The 15,493-nt window shown below is 47.3% G+C and overlaps 1 pseudogene; it reads right to left on the bottom strand.

Annotated features, from left to right (window-relative positions):
• Positions 1–15,493, bottom strand: part of LOC126930551 (protein FAM133B-like) — a 1,157,570-nt pseudogene continuing 1,142,077 nt past the window's right edge.

A 15,493-nucleotide genomic window follows, 5' to 3' on the forward strand; every position in this document is an offset into this window, starting at 1 on the left:
GCACTTTCTTTAGAAGGGAATCCTGATTTTTCTTAATGTTATGGTGAGTCAGGACTTGAACTAGCAGCCTTCTTTTTCTTCTTACTGTGTTTCTTATGCTTCTTTTTCTTTTTCGTTTTTTCTGTTGCTTTTTCTCGTTCTTCACTGCTTTTCTTCTTTTTTGCTCTCACCTCCTCAATATACTCTGATTCTGACAAGGACTCAGATGATAAAGGTTTATCTTCAGAATACATCTTTCTCTTTTTACTGAGTCCTTTAATATCCTTTTCTTTCTCAGTTCCATATTTTGACTTCTTTTTCTTTTTTAAACTATCCTTACTGTCTGATTCAGTTTCTGACATGGAGCTTTCAGAAGATTTATGTGAACGGTTCTTCTTTTTCTTTCTCCGTTTTCCTTGTTTCTTATCCTCATCTTCGGAATCAGAAGAACTGCTGGAAGAATCAGAGCTTGATGAAGAAGATGATGAATACCTACCAGATTTCTTCTTTTCTTTTTTCTTTCTCTGTCTTTTTTTGGATGAGCTCTCACTTCCACTTAATAATTTCTCCCTGTGTTTTTCCAGTTCTTTCTTCCAGTTCCTCATTCATTTTTTCTTCAAATTCAGCCAAAGCCTTGGAGCCTTTCTTTTTCTTTTCTAGTTGCTCTTTTACTTCTTCCCAGGTAGGCCTTGGTCGATTCAGATAATCTTGTATTGTTGGCCCTGAAGACTGGACTGGACCCCTTGATCTCGCCATTGCTATTGGGTTCATATAGGCCACCCGATTGTCCCGCTTCCCCATGGTGCTGGATTGAGCGCACAGTCGCACGCCAAAGGAAACCGGGCCGGAGAGCTCTGTGAGTATTTAATCCTGCCGCTGACCTGACTGGAGGTGGATCGTGGTAATAGGAACAATGGGGAGTGGCTATAAATACAGATGGAGCTTCGCTCGCTTGCCTGCTGCTGCGCAGCCCCGTTCCTAACAGACCACAGGCCGGTCATTGATAGTATAGTCGACTATAATAGGTTTCTGACTCAGTATTTGGTGCAAATTCCTTGGTTTTAGAAATATATGGAAAAACAGCTTACTGAGTCTAATCACCAGCTGGATTTGGGTTTGTGAGGAAAGTGTCCCTCTCTGTGTTTCTCTGTCCTGTCTCTCCCGATGTCTAAATGCACTCAAGGGCTCAGCCATTCTGTCAACAACTGCCAGTCATGAGAGGATTCGGAACAAAGCCGCGTTTATGACTCAGACACCGTCAGATGGGGACAGTGCTCCACTTCTGTCCACTGCAGAAAACATTAACTGAACAGCTACTGTGTGCCAGGCAGTGCTCGGTGCTGACAACATTGAACTTCTCGAGCTCTGTGATGCCTGAAAAATACCCAGGTTCATTCACCTGGCAAGTTACAAATAACTCCACCACAATGCAGGTTTTGATCAATAGGAATTTTACTACTGGACTGAAGTAAGGAGAGCACTGGGAGGGTTCCTCAAAGCAGCATCTCCCTTGGGGGAAGTGACAGGCAGGCTTATGGGGTCGGCGAGAGGGGAGATGGTGTGGCATTGCATGGAGAGGTTGGGCTGCAGCTGCAAAGACACAGTGCGTCTCATGTCAGCACAGGTCACGTGTGATGGTAACGAAGCTGCAGCCCCTCCCATGTCAGCACAGGTCCATGTAACAGCAGCCCCTCCCATGTCAGCACAGGTCACGTGCGATGGTAATGACGCTGTAGCCCCTCCCATGTCAGCACAGGTCACGTGCGATGGTAATGATGCTATAGCCCCTCCCATGTCAGCACAGGTCACGATGGTGACGCTGTAGCCCCTCCCATGTCAGCACAGGTCACGTGCGATGGTAATGAAGCTGTAGCCCCTCCCATGTCAGCACAGGTCACGTGTGATGGTAATGAAGCTGTAGCCCCTCCCATGTCAGCACAGGTCACGTGCGATGGTAATGAAGCTGTAGCCGCTCCCGGGATGGAGGCTTTAGCTCAGCACTGAGGAAGGCTCAGTCAGGCTCATCTATACGTTGCTGGGGCTGTCAGGAGAGAATTCCAGCCCACAAGGTGACCACATTCTACCCTGGGTTTGGGGAAGAACAGGCTGTGGGGCAGGAGACTGTAAAACCGGCTGATGCTCAAGTGGATTAGCTTCCCATAGTCCCTGGAGATGTTCCCTACCTGCTGACCCTGGAAGACAGCAAAGGTCAGGACACCCCTCATTGCAAAGAGCCCCTTCCCTGAATGGGATGAGACTTGCAGACACTCCTATGTTTACCTGTGACAAGGCCAGATACAGCCCCTCCAAAATCTCAATCTTTGCCCCATCAGTGACTGAGCTGAACTGTACCCCACGGTGGACCAGAACAAAATGCATGTGAACCAAACTTTATTAAAGCTCCTCTCCTTCTCCCAGGCCTGCCTCACTCCCCAGCCTGAGCTGCAGATGGCCCCCAGCAGCCCCTCCGAGGAGCAGACGGCCCCAAGGCAAAACTCTTTGGATCTGCTGTCTGGTTTTTGCCACCCTCACCCCAGCTCCTCAGACCGCACCAGCTCTTCCTAGCTTGCTTGCGCCTCCCAAGAAAAGGAAAAGTCCAGGCTGCCTGACCCTGGAGACTGGCAGAGCTCACAGTTAGAGCCCTCTCCACATTGCCGTCGTCCCGTCCTGCCCCCTTAGGGATCCGTTAGAATAAAGTCCCTTCCAGAGTCCAGGTTTACTTGTTATTCGACAGTGTCTCATCCACAATAGTTCAGTTAATCTTCAAACCACCCCATATATTTACAAGTGAGAAAGCCAAGGCCCTGAACCTGGTCCTGAGATGAGGGGAGGAAGGGCAGGAGCTGGGCAGCATGGCCAGCTGGCCTGTGTCCACTGTGCTCTCTCTCCTTTTCTTTCTTTTTTTTTTTTTTTGAGATGGAGTCTCACTCTACTGCCCAGGCTACAGTGCAGTGGTGCAATCTCTGCTCACTGGAACCTCTGCCTCCCAGGTTCAAGTGATTCTCCTACCTCAGCCTCCCAAGTAGCTGGGATTACAGGTGTGCACCACCATGCCTGGCTAATTTTTGTATTTTTAGTAGAGATGAGTTTTCACCATGTTGGCCAGACTGTTCTCCCGACCTCAAGCGACCCACCCACCTTGGCCTCCCAAAGTGTTAGGATTACAGGTGTGAGCCATGGCCCCCAGCCTACTGTGCTCTCTCATTCTCTCTCTGGTTCTCTCTGTCTCTGTCTCTCTCTCCCCCAACTCCTCCCTCATACAGTTGCCAGCTGTACCCTCTGATATCCAGTTTGCACATGGGCTAGACAAATGTCCAACTCAGGCCAAAGGAAACCATCAGCTTTAATATTCTCACATTTACTTTGAATGAGGTGCATAGTATAAGTGTTACCAGAAAGGGGTCGTGATCCAGACCCCAAGAGAGCGTTCTTGGATCTTGCACAAGAAATAATTCGGAGCAAGTCCATACAGTGAGAAGACAGGTGGGAAGGCCTCCCCGGCAGAACTCCAGCCGGCCTGTATACTGGGAGGAGTGCACTCTGGGGGCAGCCACCAAAGTCTGCACTGTTTGCAGGAGGAGCCTGACCCGTCTTCTATAATAAGCCCCAGCCAGTACTCTGTCTTTGTGGAGGGCCCCTGTTTCCTCTTTTCTTCCTTTTCACCCAATAAAACCCTGCCCTACTCACCCTTCAAATAGTCTGCGAGCCTAAATTTTCACGGCCGTGTGACAAGGACCCTGTCTTTAGCTGAATTAAGGAAAAGTCCTGCAGCAAAAGCAAGTTTATTAAGAAAGTAGAGGAATAGGCCAGGCCCGGTGGCTCACAGATTATGCCCATAATCCCAGCACTTTGGGAGGCCGAGGCAGGTGGATCACGAAGTCAGGAGATTGAGACCATCCTGGCCAACATGGAGAAACCATGTCTCTACTAAAATACAAAAAATGAGCATGGCTTGGTGGTCCATGCCTGTAGTCCCAGCTACTCAGGAGGCTGAGGCAGAAGAATCACTTGAACCCGGGAGGCGGAGGTTGCAGTGAGCCGAGATGGCACCACTGCACTCCAGCCAGGTGACAGAGCAAGACTCCGTCTCTCAAAAAAAAAAAGTAAAGGAATAAACAATGGCTACTCCATAGGCAGAGCAGCAGTATGGGCTACTGTTGGCTATTTTATGGTGATTTCTTGATTGTATGCTAAATAAGGGGTGAATTATTCATGAGTTTTGCAGGAAAGGAGTGAGCAATTCCCAGAACCAAGGGATCCTCTCCCTTTCAGACCATATAGGGTAATGTCAGGAAGTTACTTGATATTGCCATGACATTTGTAAACTGTCATGGCACTGGTTGGAGGGTCTTTTAGCCTCCTAATGCATTATAGTTAGCACATAATGAGCTGTGTGAGGACGACCAGAGGTCACTCTCGTCACCACCTTGGTTTTGGTGGGATTTGGCTGACTTCTTTATGCAATGTTTTATCAGCAAGGTCATTATTATCTGAATCTTGTGCTGACCTCCTATCTCATCCCATGACTTAGAATTCCTTAACCTCCTGGGAAGGCAGCGCAGTAGGTCTCAGCCTCATCTTACCCAGCCCCTGTTCAAGATGGAGTTGCTCTGGTTCAAACGCCTCTGACATAAAGATTGTTATTTGTTGATAAGAGGCACGGAGAGGGAATTTTGATTATTGGGTTCTCAATACAATGAGACTTTATTGGTTTTAGAATGTCTTTAGTAGTCTACAAATAACTATTCTTTGGATAAACCTCATAAGCTATGATACTGCCTGTATGTAAACATTTGTTGTGTTTTTTAGTGGCAGAATAATAAACTCAGATATTAACTGGTAAGTATTTTGTTTTGCACACATACACACATACATGCACATATAATTCACTATGAAAATTACACCATTCTGAGCTTACTGCATTTGGGGGTGGAGGGGGCCATCGACACAGCCAAATTCAGGTCATCAAGAGTCAAATTATTGGCTCTGAGTGTCTGAGGAGGCTTTTGAATGTTATGAGAGAGGAAACAATAGTCTTGAGAAACAAAGCTTTTGAATTGCAAAGCAGGGTTTTTTTTGAGAGAGAATGATTTTAATGTTCAAAATGCAAGCTCTAGATGGGTATTAGACTCAAAATCCTGAAGGACTCAGGCTTAATGTCTGTGCTTTAATTACCAGATTGGAAAGAAAATAGATGAATCAGGTCCCCTGGGTTTATGAGAAGGTGGCCCAGGCTGGGATAGGGGCGAGGGTGGGAGCCGGGAGTGGGATGCAGGAGGGGCGGGGTGTGTGCCACATCCCCTCTGTCACCATCCCTGAGATCAACTAAACACAGTGATCTGAGAGTAGAGGACACAGCTGGGGGAGGTGTTGGGCCCAGCGACCTTGCAGCAGGAGAGAAAGAGATGATCTTGGTGCTGTCTGTTCTCAAGTACAGAGTATGAATAGGAAATTTTGGTTATGGCAAGATCAACAGATCTGAGATGACTGCCATTCAAATGATAGCTGTCACTCACAGTTCCCAAGAGGAGGGGACACGTCTCACCCCACGGGATGCACCAGGGTTGCTCAGGAGACACAGAGAGAGGAATATGCAAGGAAGACACTTTATTGTGGTTGCCATGGGCAGGAACAAGTGAGGCTTAGTATTGACTTGCTTGAATAGTTCTGAGCATAGGGGCTGCCTCTAGTTGTCTGGTACCTGGCTTTGGGGTGATTGGGCAGGTGGATACTGACCTCTAGGGTGTGAGAGCCTGATAAGGAAGGTAGTTGTAGGTATGGACTCTGGATTGATTGGTTTGTATTTGAAAAGTGCTCCTAAGTGGTGGGAAGTGGTGGTGAGGGTTAGGGAATGAGGGAGGCAAGGCAAGGCAAGGCAAGGTGACCTTAGACACTTCAGACATCCTGTCCAGAACCAGGAATGCCCAGCATGTGCTTACAGGGCAGATGTGAAAGCATGAATTTTACAGAAGGTAGAAGATTACCACATAAGCAAGGTTACAAATAGAAATTTCAAAATGTTAAAAATACAATTCTACCAATGAAACTATGTTAAGTTTCATTTAACACCTTAATGAGGGGACCAGTGGAAAACAAAGTCAGTTTGAAGAAGATTATGAGACACCAATGTCTATATTCTCAGTGAAGTTTTCAAAAACGGTCAAATAAGACCAATCAAAGTCATAATCTTTGTGGTTGACTGGTCTAAATCATTTGCATCACTATTTGACTAAGATCATTTTTAATCTTTAATGTTGCAAATGTTTAAAATGTCTGAATTATAATCAAGAATATATATATATAGTTATTGATATGGTTTGGCTCTGTGACCCCACCCAAATCTCATCTCAAATTATAATCCCCATAATCCCCACATGTTGAGGGCAGGACCCGGTGGGAGATGATTGGATCGTGGCGATGATTTCCCCGATGCTGTTCTTGTGACAGTGAGTTCTCACAAGATCTGATGATTTTATGAGTGTTGACAGTTCCTCCTACACACTCTCTCTCACCTGCCACCATGTAAGATGTGCCTGCTTCCCCTTCCACCATGATTGTAAGTTTCCTGCGGCCTGCCCAACCATGTGGAACTGTGAGTCAATTAAACCTCTTTTCTTTGTAAATTACCCAGTGTCAGGCAGTTCTTTATAGCCATGAGAGAACAGACTAATATGGTTATTAATGATATATCATATACAGCCTCTTCCTCAAAACTCTTCCTCTGGTCACAGTTTGTTGGACCAGGAGTAAATGCTTGTTTCAAGACAACAGGCAATCAGAATCTTTCCCTGACAATTTGGAGCCACAAAGGAGAGAAGAAAATATAAGAAAGGGTACAGAAAAAAGCAGAATGTGAGAGAGGGAGAGATCCAAAGGCATTCCAGTCCCTGATTCTGGTCGTTCCTGAGATAGTTCTTATCTTTTGGTTCCAACTGACCCCTCTTACCTTTAAAATAAATTACGCTTTTTGCTTACGTTAGTATAGGTTGGATTGCAATGAAAGCGGTTTATAATTACTTGAACGCTGTTGGTGAACAAGGCTATTTGGAAGTCTGGAATGGGATTAGTCCAAGGCACTGACAGGTGAAGTGTAAAAGCTTCCATCTGAGTGCAGTCAAGCTTAGGGTTTGGTGAATTCCATCACTAAATCCGTGGGTTTTGCTCTGGCCATGACTGAGGGTGCTCTCATGCCTTTCTGAACCTGTTGCAAGATATTCTCACTGGTGACCTTTTCTCACTGGCAACCTTTTCGCTTCCTCTAAGTGAATTCACCCTCAGTGGCAGAGAATGCTAATTGCATACCCAATACCTACTGTCTCCTCTTTTCTTACCAACTAAACCCCAGTTTTGTTCAAAGAAGCCAATGTGCTCAGGTAACAATACTACACCCCTCCAGTCTGCCTGTGATCATGAGTCACAGTCCCAGCATATATGTTGTAAACAGAATTTACTAGATGTGACATTACCAGAGACAGATGACTTTTACCCTTTGCCTATCCCTTCTTCCTGTCCAGAACTCAGGTGTGATGGCTGGAGCTCCAACAGTCATCTTGCAAGCATGAGGAGGTAGGGAGGTGGCAGCTGGACCATCTTGCAGGAGATTGGAGCAGTGTTCTGCCTCCGCCTTCTTTTTTAAAAAACTCTGTTAGATTTTTCTAAACTTTTTGTCATGGAGAACTTTGAACATACATAAAGCATGCAATAATACCATGATCTACTCAGGTAACCATGCCACAGAAATAGGTGGCCCCATCCAGCTTTGAGAAGAGTTTCATACAAGGATGACTTCCACAGTTGCGGCAGAGTCTAGGAACATCGCGTGGGTTGGTGCATCTCTGGGACTAATAGAGGGGGAAGCTTCAAATCTATAGACCCGAAGAGCAGGGGTGGGAGCGGTTCTCATACCTGGAGAGAGAAAGTGTGTGGAGAGGGCGCTTTGATAGGAGCTGCAGCCTTGTGTGGCGGGGTGCAGCCTCTCCAGTCCCGGCCCCCATGGGGCCCCTGCAGGGAGGAACACCCACTCTCCTTCCTCTTCTGCTTGGCTGCTGCTACCCCCCATTCCTAGAAGCCACTGTGTGAGCAAGCGGCTCATCCATCCTTGCCAGTGAGTCCCTGGCGCCGAATGCAGGACAGAGAAGGTGAGACAGGCATCCGAGGGGCCACAGGCACGTTGAGGGACAGAGAAGGTGGCATGTACTCAAGAGGCTGAGGCAGGAGAATCACTTGAACCCAGGAGGCAGAGGTTTCAGTGAGCCAAGATCGCACCACTACCCTGTAGCCTGGGCGACAAGAGCAAAACTCTGTCTCAAAAAAAAAAAAAAAGAGGTCACCACAACTCGGAAGTTTAAACAGAGGTTGTCACTCCAGTCTGGAGGCTGGAATCCGAAATCAGGGGTGGCCAGGGCTGTGCTCCCTTCAGAGGCTCTAGGGGAGGCTCCCTCCTGCCTCCTCCAGCTCCTGGTGACTCGACATTCTTTGGCCTGAGGCTGCGTTGCTCCCATCTCTGCCTCTGTGTTCACGTGGCCTCCTCCCTGTGTCTGTCTGTCTTCTCCTCTTCTCTCTCTTGTCAGGATCCTCATTCTCAGCTTTAGGGCCAAATCCAGGATGACCTCATCTCAAGATCCTCACCTTGGCTGGGTGCAGTGGCTCACGCCTGTAATCCCAGCACTATGGGAGGCTGAGGCAGGTTGATCACTTGAGGCCAGGAGTTTGAGACCAGCCTGGTCAACATGGGGAAACCCTGTCTCTACTAAAAATACAAAAATTAGTCCGGTGTGGTGGTGGGTGCCTGTAATCCTAGCTACTCTAGAGATTGAGGCATGATAATTGCTTGAACCCAGGAGGCGGAGGTTGCAGTGAGCTGAGATCGTGCCATTGCATTCCAGCCTGGGTGACAGAGTGAGACTTTGTCTCAAAGAAAAAAAAATTCTTGCCTTAATTATATTTGCAAAGATACGTGCTCCAGATAAGATCTCGTGCTTTGGTTTTGGGTAGACATATCTTTGGAGGGCCACGATTCAACCCACTACACCAGCGCAGATATATTTTAGCCAGTTAAGACCATCCATTTCTGTGCCAACCCAGGACCTCTATGTTTCCAGAATAAAATGTGCATGTCACCCTCCAGAGCTTCTCAATGCACCTGGGCCCCCTGCACGAACAAGCTGTCCTCTCTGTGGATTGCTTAGGCAACTAGCCACTGCTATAGCAGGGGTGGGGGTGAGAGGGTGGGGAGTGGGGACATTTTACACCGAATCCTGATGGAATCAGTCAGAGCATTTGCTCTCTGCCCTGTGGAATTAGAAGGCAGGTTGGTGGAAGAAAGGAAGACATCAAAGTGCCGGCTAAAGACACAAGCACCTCAAAATCACCAAGCTCTGATGTGCTGCTAGCGGGATTGTCATTGGTAGCTTGGCACAAGCTTTCTTTAGAACTACTTGGTTTTTTTATATATATACACACACACACATATTTATTATATAGAATAGGTAAACATGCATATATATTTATTGAAATGATGCATATATATGCATAAACCAGAGCTTGTGGTGGTACACACGTGTGTATTTGGGTGATAAGGTTATGGGTAATTTTTATTTTCTTATGCATTTTTTTCTGTAGTTTTTCAGGTTTTCCAAAGTGAGCATTTTTTGGTAGGTTAAAAAATGATATTTTAAAAAGAATTAAGGGAACGAAGCAGAAAACATAATTACTAAGTTCTGACTCATCCCTCAGTGACTGTGACTCCGGTCCCTACCAGGTCCAAATGCCGACAGGAGAGAGGAATGTGTCGTTTGTGGAGTGAACTAGCTGACAGCATGGCATAAAATGAAGGGCCCCTTTCCCTCTTCTTCCCCGGTGTCTCACTGGAGATATTTCATCCTAAAAAGTCATGAAATCTTGATCCAAAGCTCAAATCGTGTTTTGTGTAGGTATTTCCCGGGTTTCTGGCTTAAGGCTGTGTTTTGGTCTTCTAGCCAGTACTTAATGAAATGGCAGAAAGAAAGAGTGTTGGACATAAAGGTCGGGCACACCTCAAATACAGTGCTCCAGGATTAAACGTTGAAATGTTCATTTCATACACAGACCGGCACATGACTTTAATCTGTGAGGGTTTTAAGAGGGAGATCGGGAGTAACCTCCCACTCAAATATGGCGTGGTGTTTAACGGATCAATACGGCCATTGCAGTTCTTAACTCAGTCGAAATAAGCTGTGTTGCGACTGTCAGTGTATCAACTGTGCCAAGCTTTTTGAAGACCCTACCAAGTGAAATCCTGACATTCGGTGGCGAGCGTACTCGGCAGATTAATTGCAGCGATTTGGGATGCCACCTTTAATTCAGAGTCCACCTGAGTGATCTAAAGACGTAATGGCCAGCCCGAGAGTCCCAAATTAGCCAAATGTGAATTACTTCCAAGCTCTCAGAGCTAAACTCGCCTTTCCTTGTTTAACAACCTCAGTTACTGAAATTTGAAAATCTCTCAAGAGAGGACTTTTATTTTTTGCCGATGGAAGGTGGCAATGCTGAACTACGTGGGAAAAAGAAAACAGCTCTCTTTCCCTATGAGCAATTTATTACTCAAGTCAATTCAAAACGTGTAATTAATAGCCCATTCTAATTGGAAGCGAAAGCATAATCCATCTTTGGATGCTCCTGTTCTTCTGCTGCTGGCTGGATCTTCACTGGTGAGCAACGAAGCTCACCGGCAAGGCTACAGTCAGAGGAGGTCTTCTCGGTTCATCTTTTTCGTCTCTAACATTTCTGTGGAAAAATAAAGAAACAGTTTGTCACAAGCGATGGAGGCTTCCATGTGGAAATCAACTATTTAATGCCTCAGTGGGAACTGAGAATTTTTCATTAAGTTGTCCGGTGTAATTTCATCATTCCAGGAAGCTTCCCTCTTTCTCCTGTTCTTTCAGGTCAGATGCAAAGTCACGAGAAAGTCAACAGCTCTATCTGATGTCCCGCTGAGTGGCCGGGCAGCTTTCTCAGAGTGAACTCCTGGCATTCATCGTGTCCTGCTGTGGTCTTGGTTGACTTTGTCGGCGTTTTCATGACTTGTTCTTCTTTCCCAGGGAGGTGGGTTATTATCCCCAGGTCCCTTCCACCTCTCCAGTGCCCATCCGTTCTGATCTCATGCACGTTTGCCTCAGAAGGGTTCGCTCCTCCACTCATTTGTTTATTCAACAGCTTTTGAGCACCTATTATACACCAAATGCACTCCTACACATCAAGGAATCTGACCTCAAGAAACGCAGGCTCCCTGTCCTCATAGGGGCTTGTGTTTTAACAGGTGGAGTTGAACTATGAACCAGTAAGCCAGTACATTTGAAAAAAGGGAATTGCAGGTAATGATAGGTTTTATTTATTTATGTTGGGACAGCATCTTGCTCTGTCGCCCGGGCTGGAGTGCCGTGGTGACCATGGCTGACTGGCCTCAAACTCCTGGGCTCAAGTGATCCTCCCACCCCAGCCTCTCAAGTAGCTGGGGACCACAGGCACACGCCACCACACCCAGCTAATTTTTTTCTGTGTTGTAGAGACAGAGTCTCGCTGTGTTATCCAGGTGGGCCTAGAACACCTGGGCTCAAGTGATCCTTCTGCTTTGGCCTCCCAAAGTGCTGGGATTATAGATGTGAGCCACTGCACCCGGCCAGGTTGTAAAGAAGATAAAACAGGGCTGACCGGGTGCGGTGGCTCATGCCTGCAATCCCAGCACTTTGGGAGGCCAAGACAGGCGGATCACGAGGTCAGGAGATCGAGACTTATCCTGGTTAACACAGTGAAACCCTGTCTCTACTAAAAATTCAAAAAATTAGCCGGGCATGGTGGCGGGTGCCTGTAGTCCCAGTTACTCAGGAGGCTGAGGCAGAATAGCGTGAACCCGGGAGGCGGAGCTTGCAGTGAGCCGAGATCATGCCACTGCACTCCAGCCTGGGCAACAGAGTGAGACTCCGTCTCAATAATTAATTAATTAAAAATGGAAAAACACAAAACAGGGCTATAGAGTGACTGGGGCGTGTATGAGTTGGGTGAGACTTGGTCTCAGGTGATGGGAGCAGGTTCTTGTGAGGAGGGGCATTGTATTGAGGTGGAATTGTGATGAGGTCATACTTTCACGGCTGAGATGAAGCTGTCCAGACACAGGGAAGAGGACGTGCAGAAACCCAGGTAGGAAGGGCTTGGGCTGTTGGAGGAACAGGAGAAGAAGGGCCCCCCTGTGGCTGGAGCTCAGGAGTGAGCGGTGTGGAGGCAGGACAAGTGCTCAGGGTTTCTGGGTCTGAGACCATGGGCGGTCTGGCTGGCAGTGGCCAGTTGGTGTTTTTTAACTCAACTCTCAAGGGGCGCCATAGGAGAGGTCTAAGTAGGGGAGTGGCATGGTGAGATTTTGCTGCTCTGTGGAGAGTGGGTTATAGGAAAGTGAGAGCAGCTGGGTCTCAAGTCAAGCAGCAAACGAAAGTGACAGCCTGCTCTCTATTCAGTGAGCATTTATTAAATCCGACAACACACATTTATCACAACATGGTGCGCTAAGTGGGTTCTTTTTTAAATTTTGAGACGGAATCTCACTCTGTTGCCAGGCTGGAGTGTAGTGGTGCGATCTCTGCTCGCTGCAACCTCCGCCTCCTGGGTTCAAGAGATTCCCCTGCCTCAGCCTCCCCAGCCTCCCAAGTAGCTGGGACTACAGGCCTACCATCACGCCCGGCTAATTTTTTTTTTTTTTTGTATTTTAGTAGGGACGGGGTTTCACCATGTTGACCAGGATCGTCTTGATCTCCTGACTTTGTGATCCACCCACCTTGGCCTCCCAAAGTGCTGGGATTAGAGGCATGAGCCACCGGCCTGGTCAGTAGTTTCTTAACAAAACACAGTGGGACTTAGGAACAATAATAGCAATAGTCTACACTTACAGTAATGTCTCGGGGGTACGGTAGCAGCAGAGAGATGTGGGCAGGAAGAGATGTATTTTGGGTATGGAATTGGTGCATCCTGCTGTTCAATTAGGTGTGGAGGATGCAGGCAAGTGAGCCATGGGTGCTGCTGTGGTTTTGGCTGGAGCAGCTGGGGGTGCCGTTCATGAGGTGGGCAAGTCTGGGGAGAAGTGGCTTGGAGCAGGTAGCTGAGAGAGGAGCGACTTGGAGGGGGTGGCTAAGAGAAGAGTGGCTTGGAGGGGGTAGCTGATGGAGGAGTAGCTTGGAGGTGGTAGCTGAGAGAGAAGCAGTTTGGAGGGGGTGGCTAAGAAAAGAGTGGCTTGGAGGCAGTAGCTGAGAGAAGAGTGGCTTGGAGGGGTAGCTGAGAGAGAAGCAGCTTGGCGGGGGTAGCTGAGGGAGGAGTAGCTTGGAGGGGGTAGCTGAGGGAGGAGTAGCTTGGAGGGGGTAGCTGAGAGAGGAATAGCTTGGAGGGGGTGGCTGAGAGAGAAGCAGTTTGGAGGGGGTGGCTAAGAAAAGAGTGGCTTGCAGTAGCTGAGAGAAGAGTGGCAGGGGTTGCTGAGGGGGAGTAGCTTGGAGGGGGTGGCTGAGAGAGAAGCAGTTTGGAGGGGGTAGCTGAGAGAGGAGCGGCTTGGAGTGGGTAGCTGAGACTGCTGTTGCCACGCTGGTGTTCCCTTGTCCTCCCTCAGCCTCAGAGCCCAGCCTTTCTCAGGGGTGGCAACTTGCTGAGATCAGAAAGTCTGCACCTTCTGGATTTCCTGGTAGCTGGGTTTAGGCATGTGACTAAGTACTGGCCAATCAGATAAAAGTGGCATCTTCAGAAGGAACTTCCAGGAAGGGCCTTTAAAGGTTCTGGTTCAGCCAAGAGGGGCCCACCTCTTGCCTCTCCTTCCAGCTACCTGGAATGACTGTATGGTAGTTGGAGCTTCAGGGGCCACTTTGTGACCTTGGGGTAGAAAAAGCCTCGTTCCCTGATTACTTCCTGGGGCCTCTGTGTCAGGCCTGAGCTGTCCATCTTTCAGTGCCTTTTATGTGGGAGAATAAGGACCATTATGTTTATGCAGCTGTTCTTCTGTGATTTCCGTTCTGTGCCACTGAGTCTACTCTTAGGGGGAGAAACGAACAGTAGAACAAAAACCAAGAACCCGTGTTGTTAGAATGAGTTACAGGTGCCTTTTAGATCCCCATCCAGAGGGGTGGAATAGATAATTATATACACATGAAGGGAGCTTAGGGCTAATTCATTGATTAATTATTAACCCTGTTGCCACACAATAAGAAACGAGTCTCTTTTTCATGTCCTACAAATTACTTTCCTCATGAGCTTGCAAAGTCAAATAACAAGGACTGTCCTTCAAGAAATGTTCCAGACGAAATGTATTTGTACCATAAGGACCATTACAAATCAACTGGTCACCCTGTGTGCATAGGTACAATGTCTGGGTAATTTCCATTCCACCCCTCCACACAGCACTGACCACGGAGCACCTGAACCCAGGTGGGGGTGAGGAGAAAAGGGCCAGAGGGCAACACAGGGGAGCACTATGGTGGGCTCTTCCTGGATTTGAGCAAATGCATGTTTCTCCATAGAGAAGGATGGGCATCAGTGAGAGGCGTGAGGTGTTTTATTGTTTTTAATTTAAATTTATTTATTTTTTTAATGTTTCTAGGTCTACAAGGGCTTTAGGGAGATGGCAAGCAATGTGATGTCTAGCCTTTTACATGAAAACATCTTTTACTTGGTTACCCCTCTAGATAAAGGCCATCTGGAGTTTGAGCTTAATTCAATCATGTTTTAGTAGGCATCCAACAGAGTCTGAACTATTTTCAGAGATCTTTCATACCACAGAAAGGCCCCAATTTATTACTGGGGTCCAGGGGAAATAAAATAGAAAGCAATAACTAAGATAAGTGGTCCATCAAAAGTTACACGTGCTAACAGGCCCACACAACACACACTAGCGCACAGATCTCTAAGACTTGCACGGAGAAACGCTGTACCCAGGTTTGCAGAAGCGGTTGTTTCTTTTCTTCTCTCCCTGAATTTAATTAGAAATGGAAATACGTAATACTAACACCAAGAACTACATCTTTCTTCTCAAACTGGTTTGCAGATCCCTAGAAATCAGGATATATTTTTTATATGTGCTGGAAACTGGAAACACATTTCATGTATTAATTCACTAAATCCTTCTATCAACACCATGAGGCATGAGCTTGTATTACGCCCATTGTGTAGGTAAGGAAACTGAGACACAAGGGATTCAAATGACTGGTGTGAGAGCTGGGAATTCACACCCACAGGCTGGTCCCAGAGACCCTGAGGGCAGCCCCTGTGCTGGGCTCTTTCTTGACAGGACTCGGGAGGCTGAGAACTGATGAGGGTACGCCGCCCCATTTCCATCTGTATTAGTATCTTACTGCTGCAGTGACAAATCACCACAAATCTAGTGACTCTAAACAGCATGCATTTATTATCAGACAGTTCTAAGATCAGAAGTCCTAACATCAAGGTGTTGGCAGAGCTCCCTTCCTGCTGAGGGCTGTTGGGGAGAATCAGTTTCTTGCCTCTGGCAGCTCCT

The sequence above is a fragment of the Macaca thibetana genome, chromosome 11 (genome assembly GCF_024542745.1).
Source record: "Macaca thibetana thibetana isolate TM-01 chromosome 11, ASM2454274v1, whole genome shotgun sequence".
NCBI classification, from domain to species: domain Eukaryota; kingdom Metazoa; phylum Chordata; class Mammalia; order Primates; family Cercopithecidae; genus Macaca; species Macaca thibetana.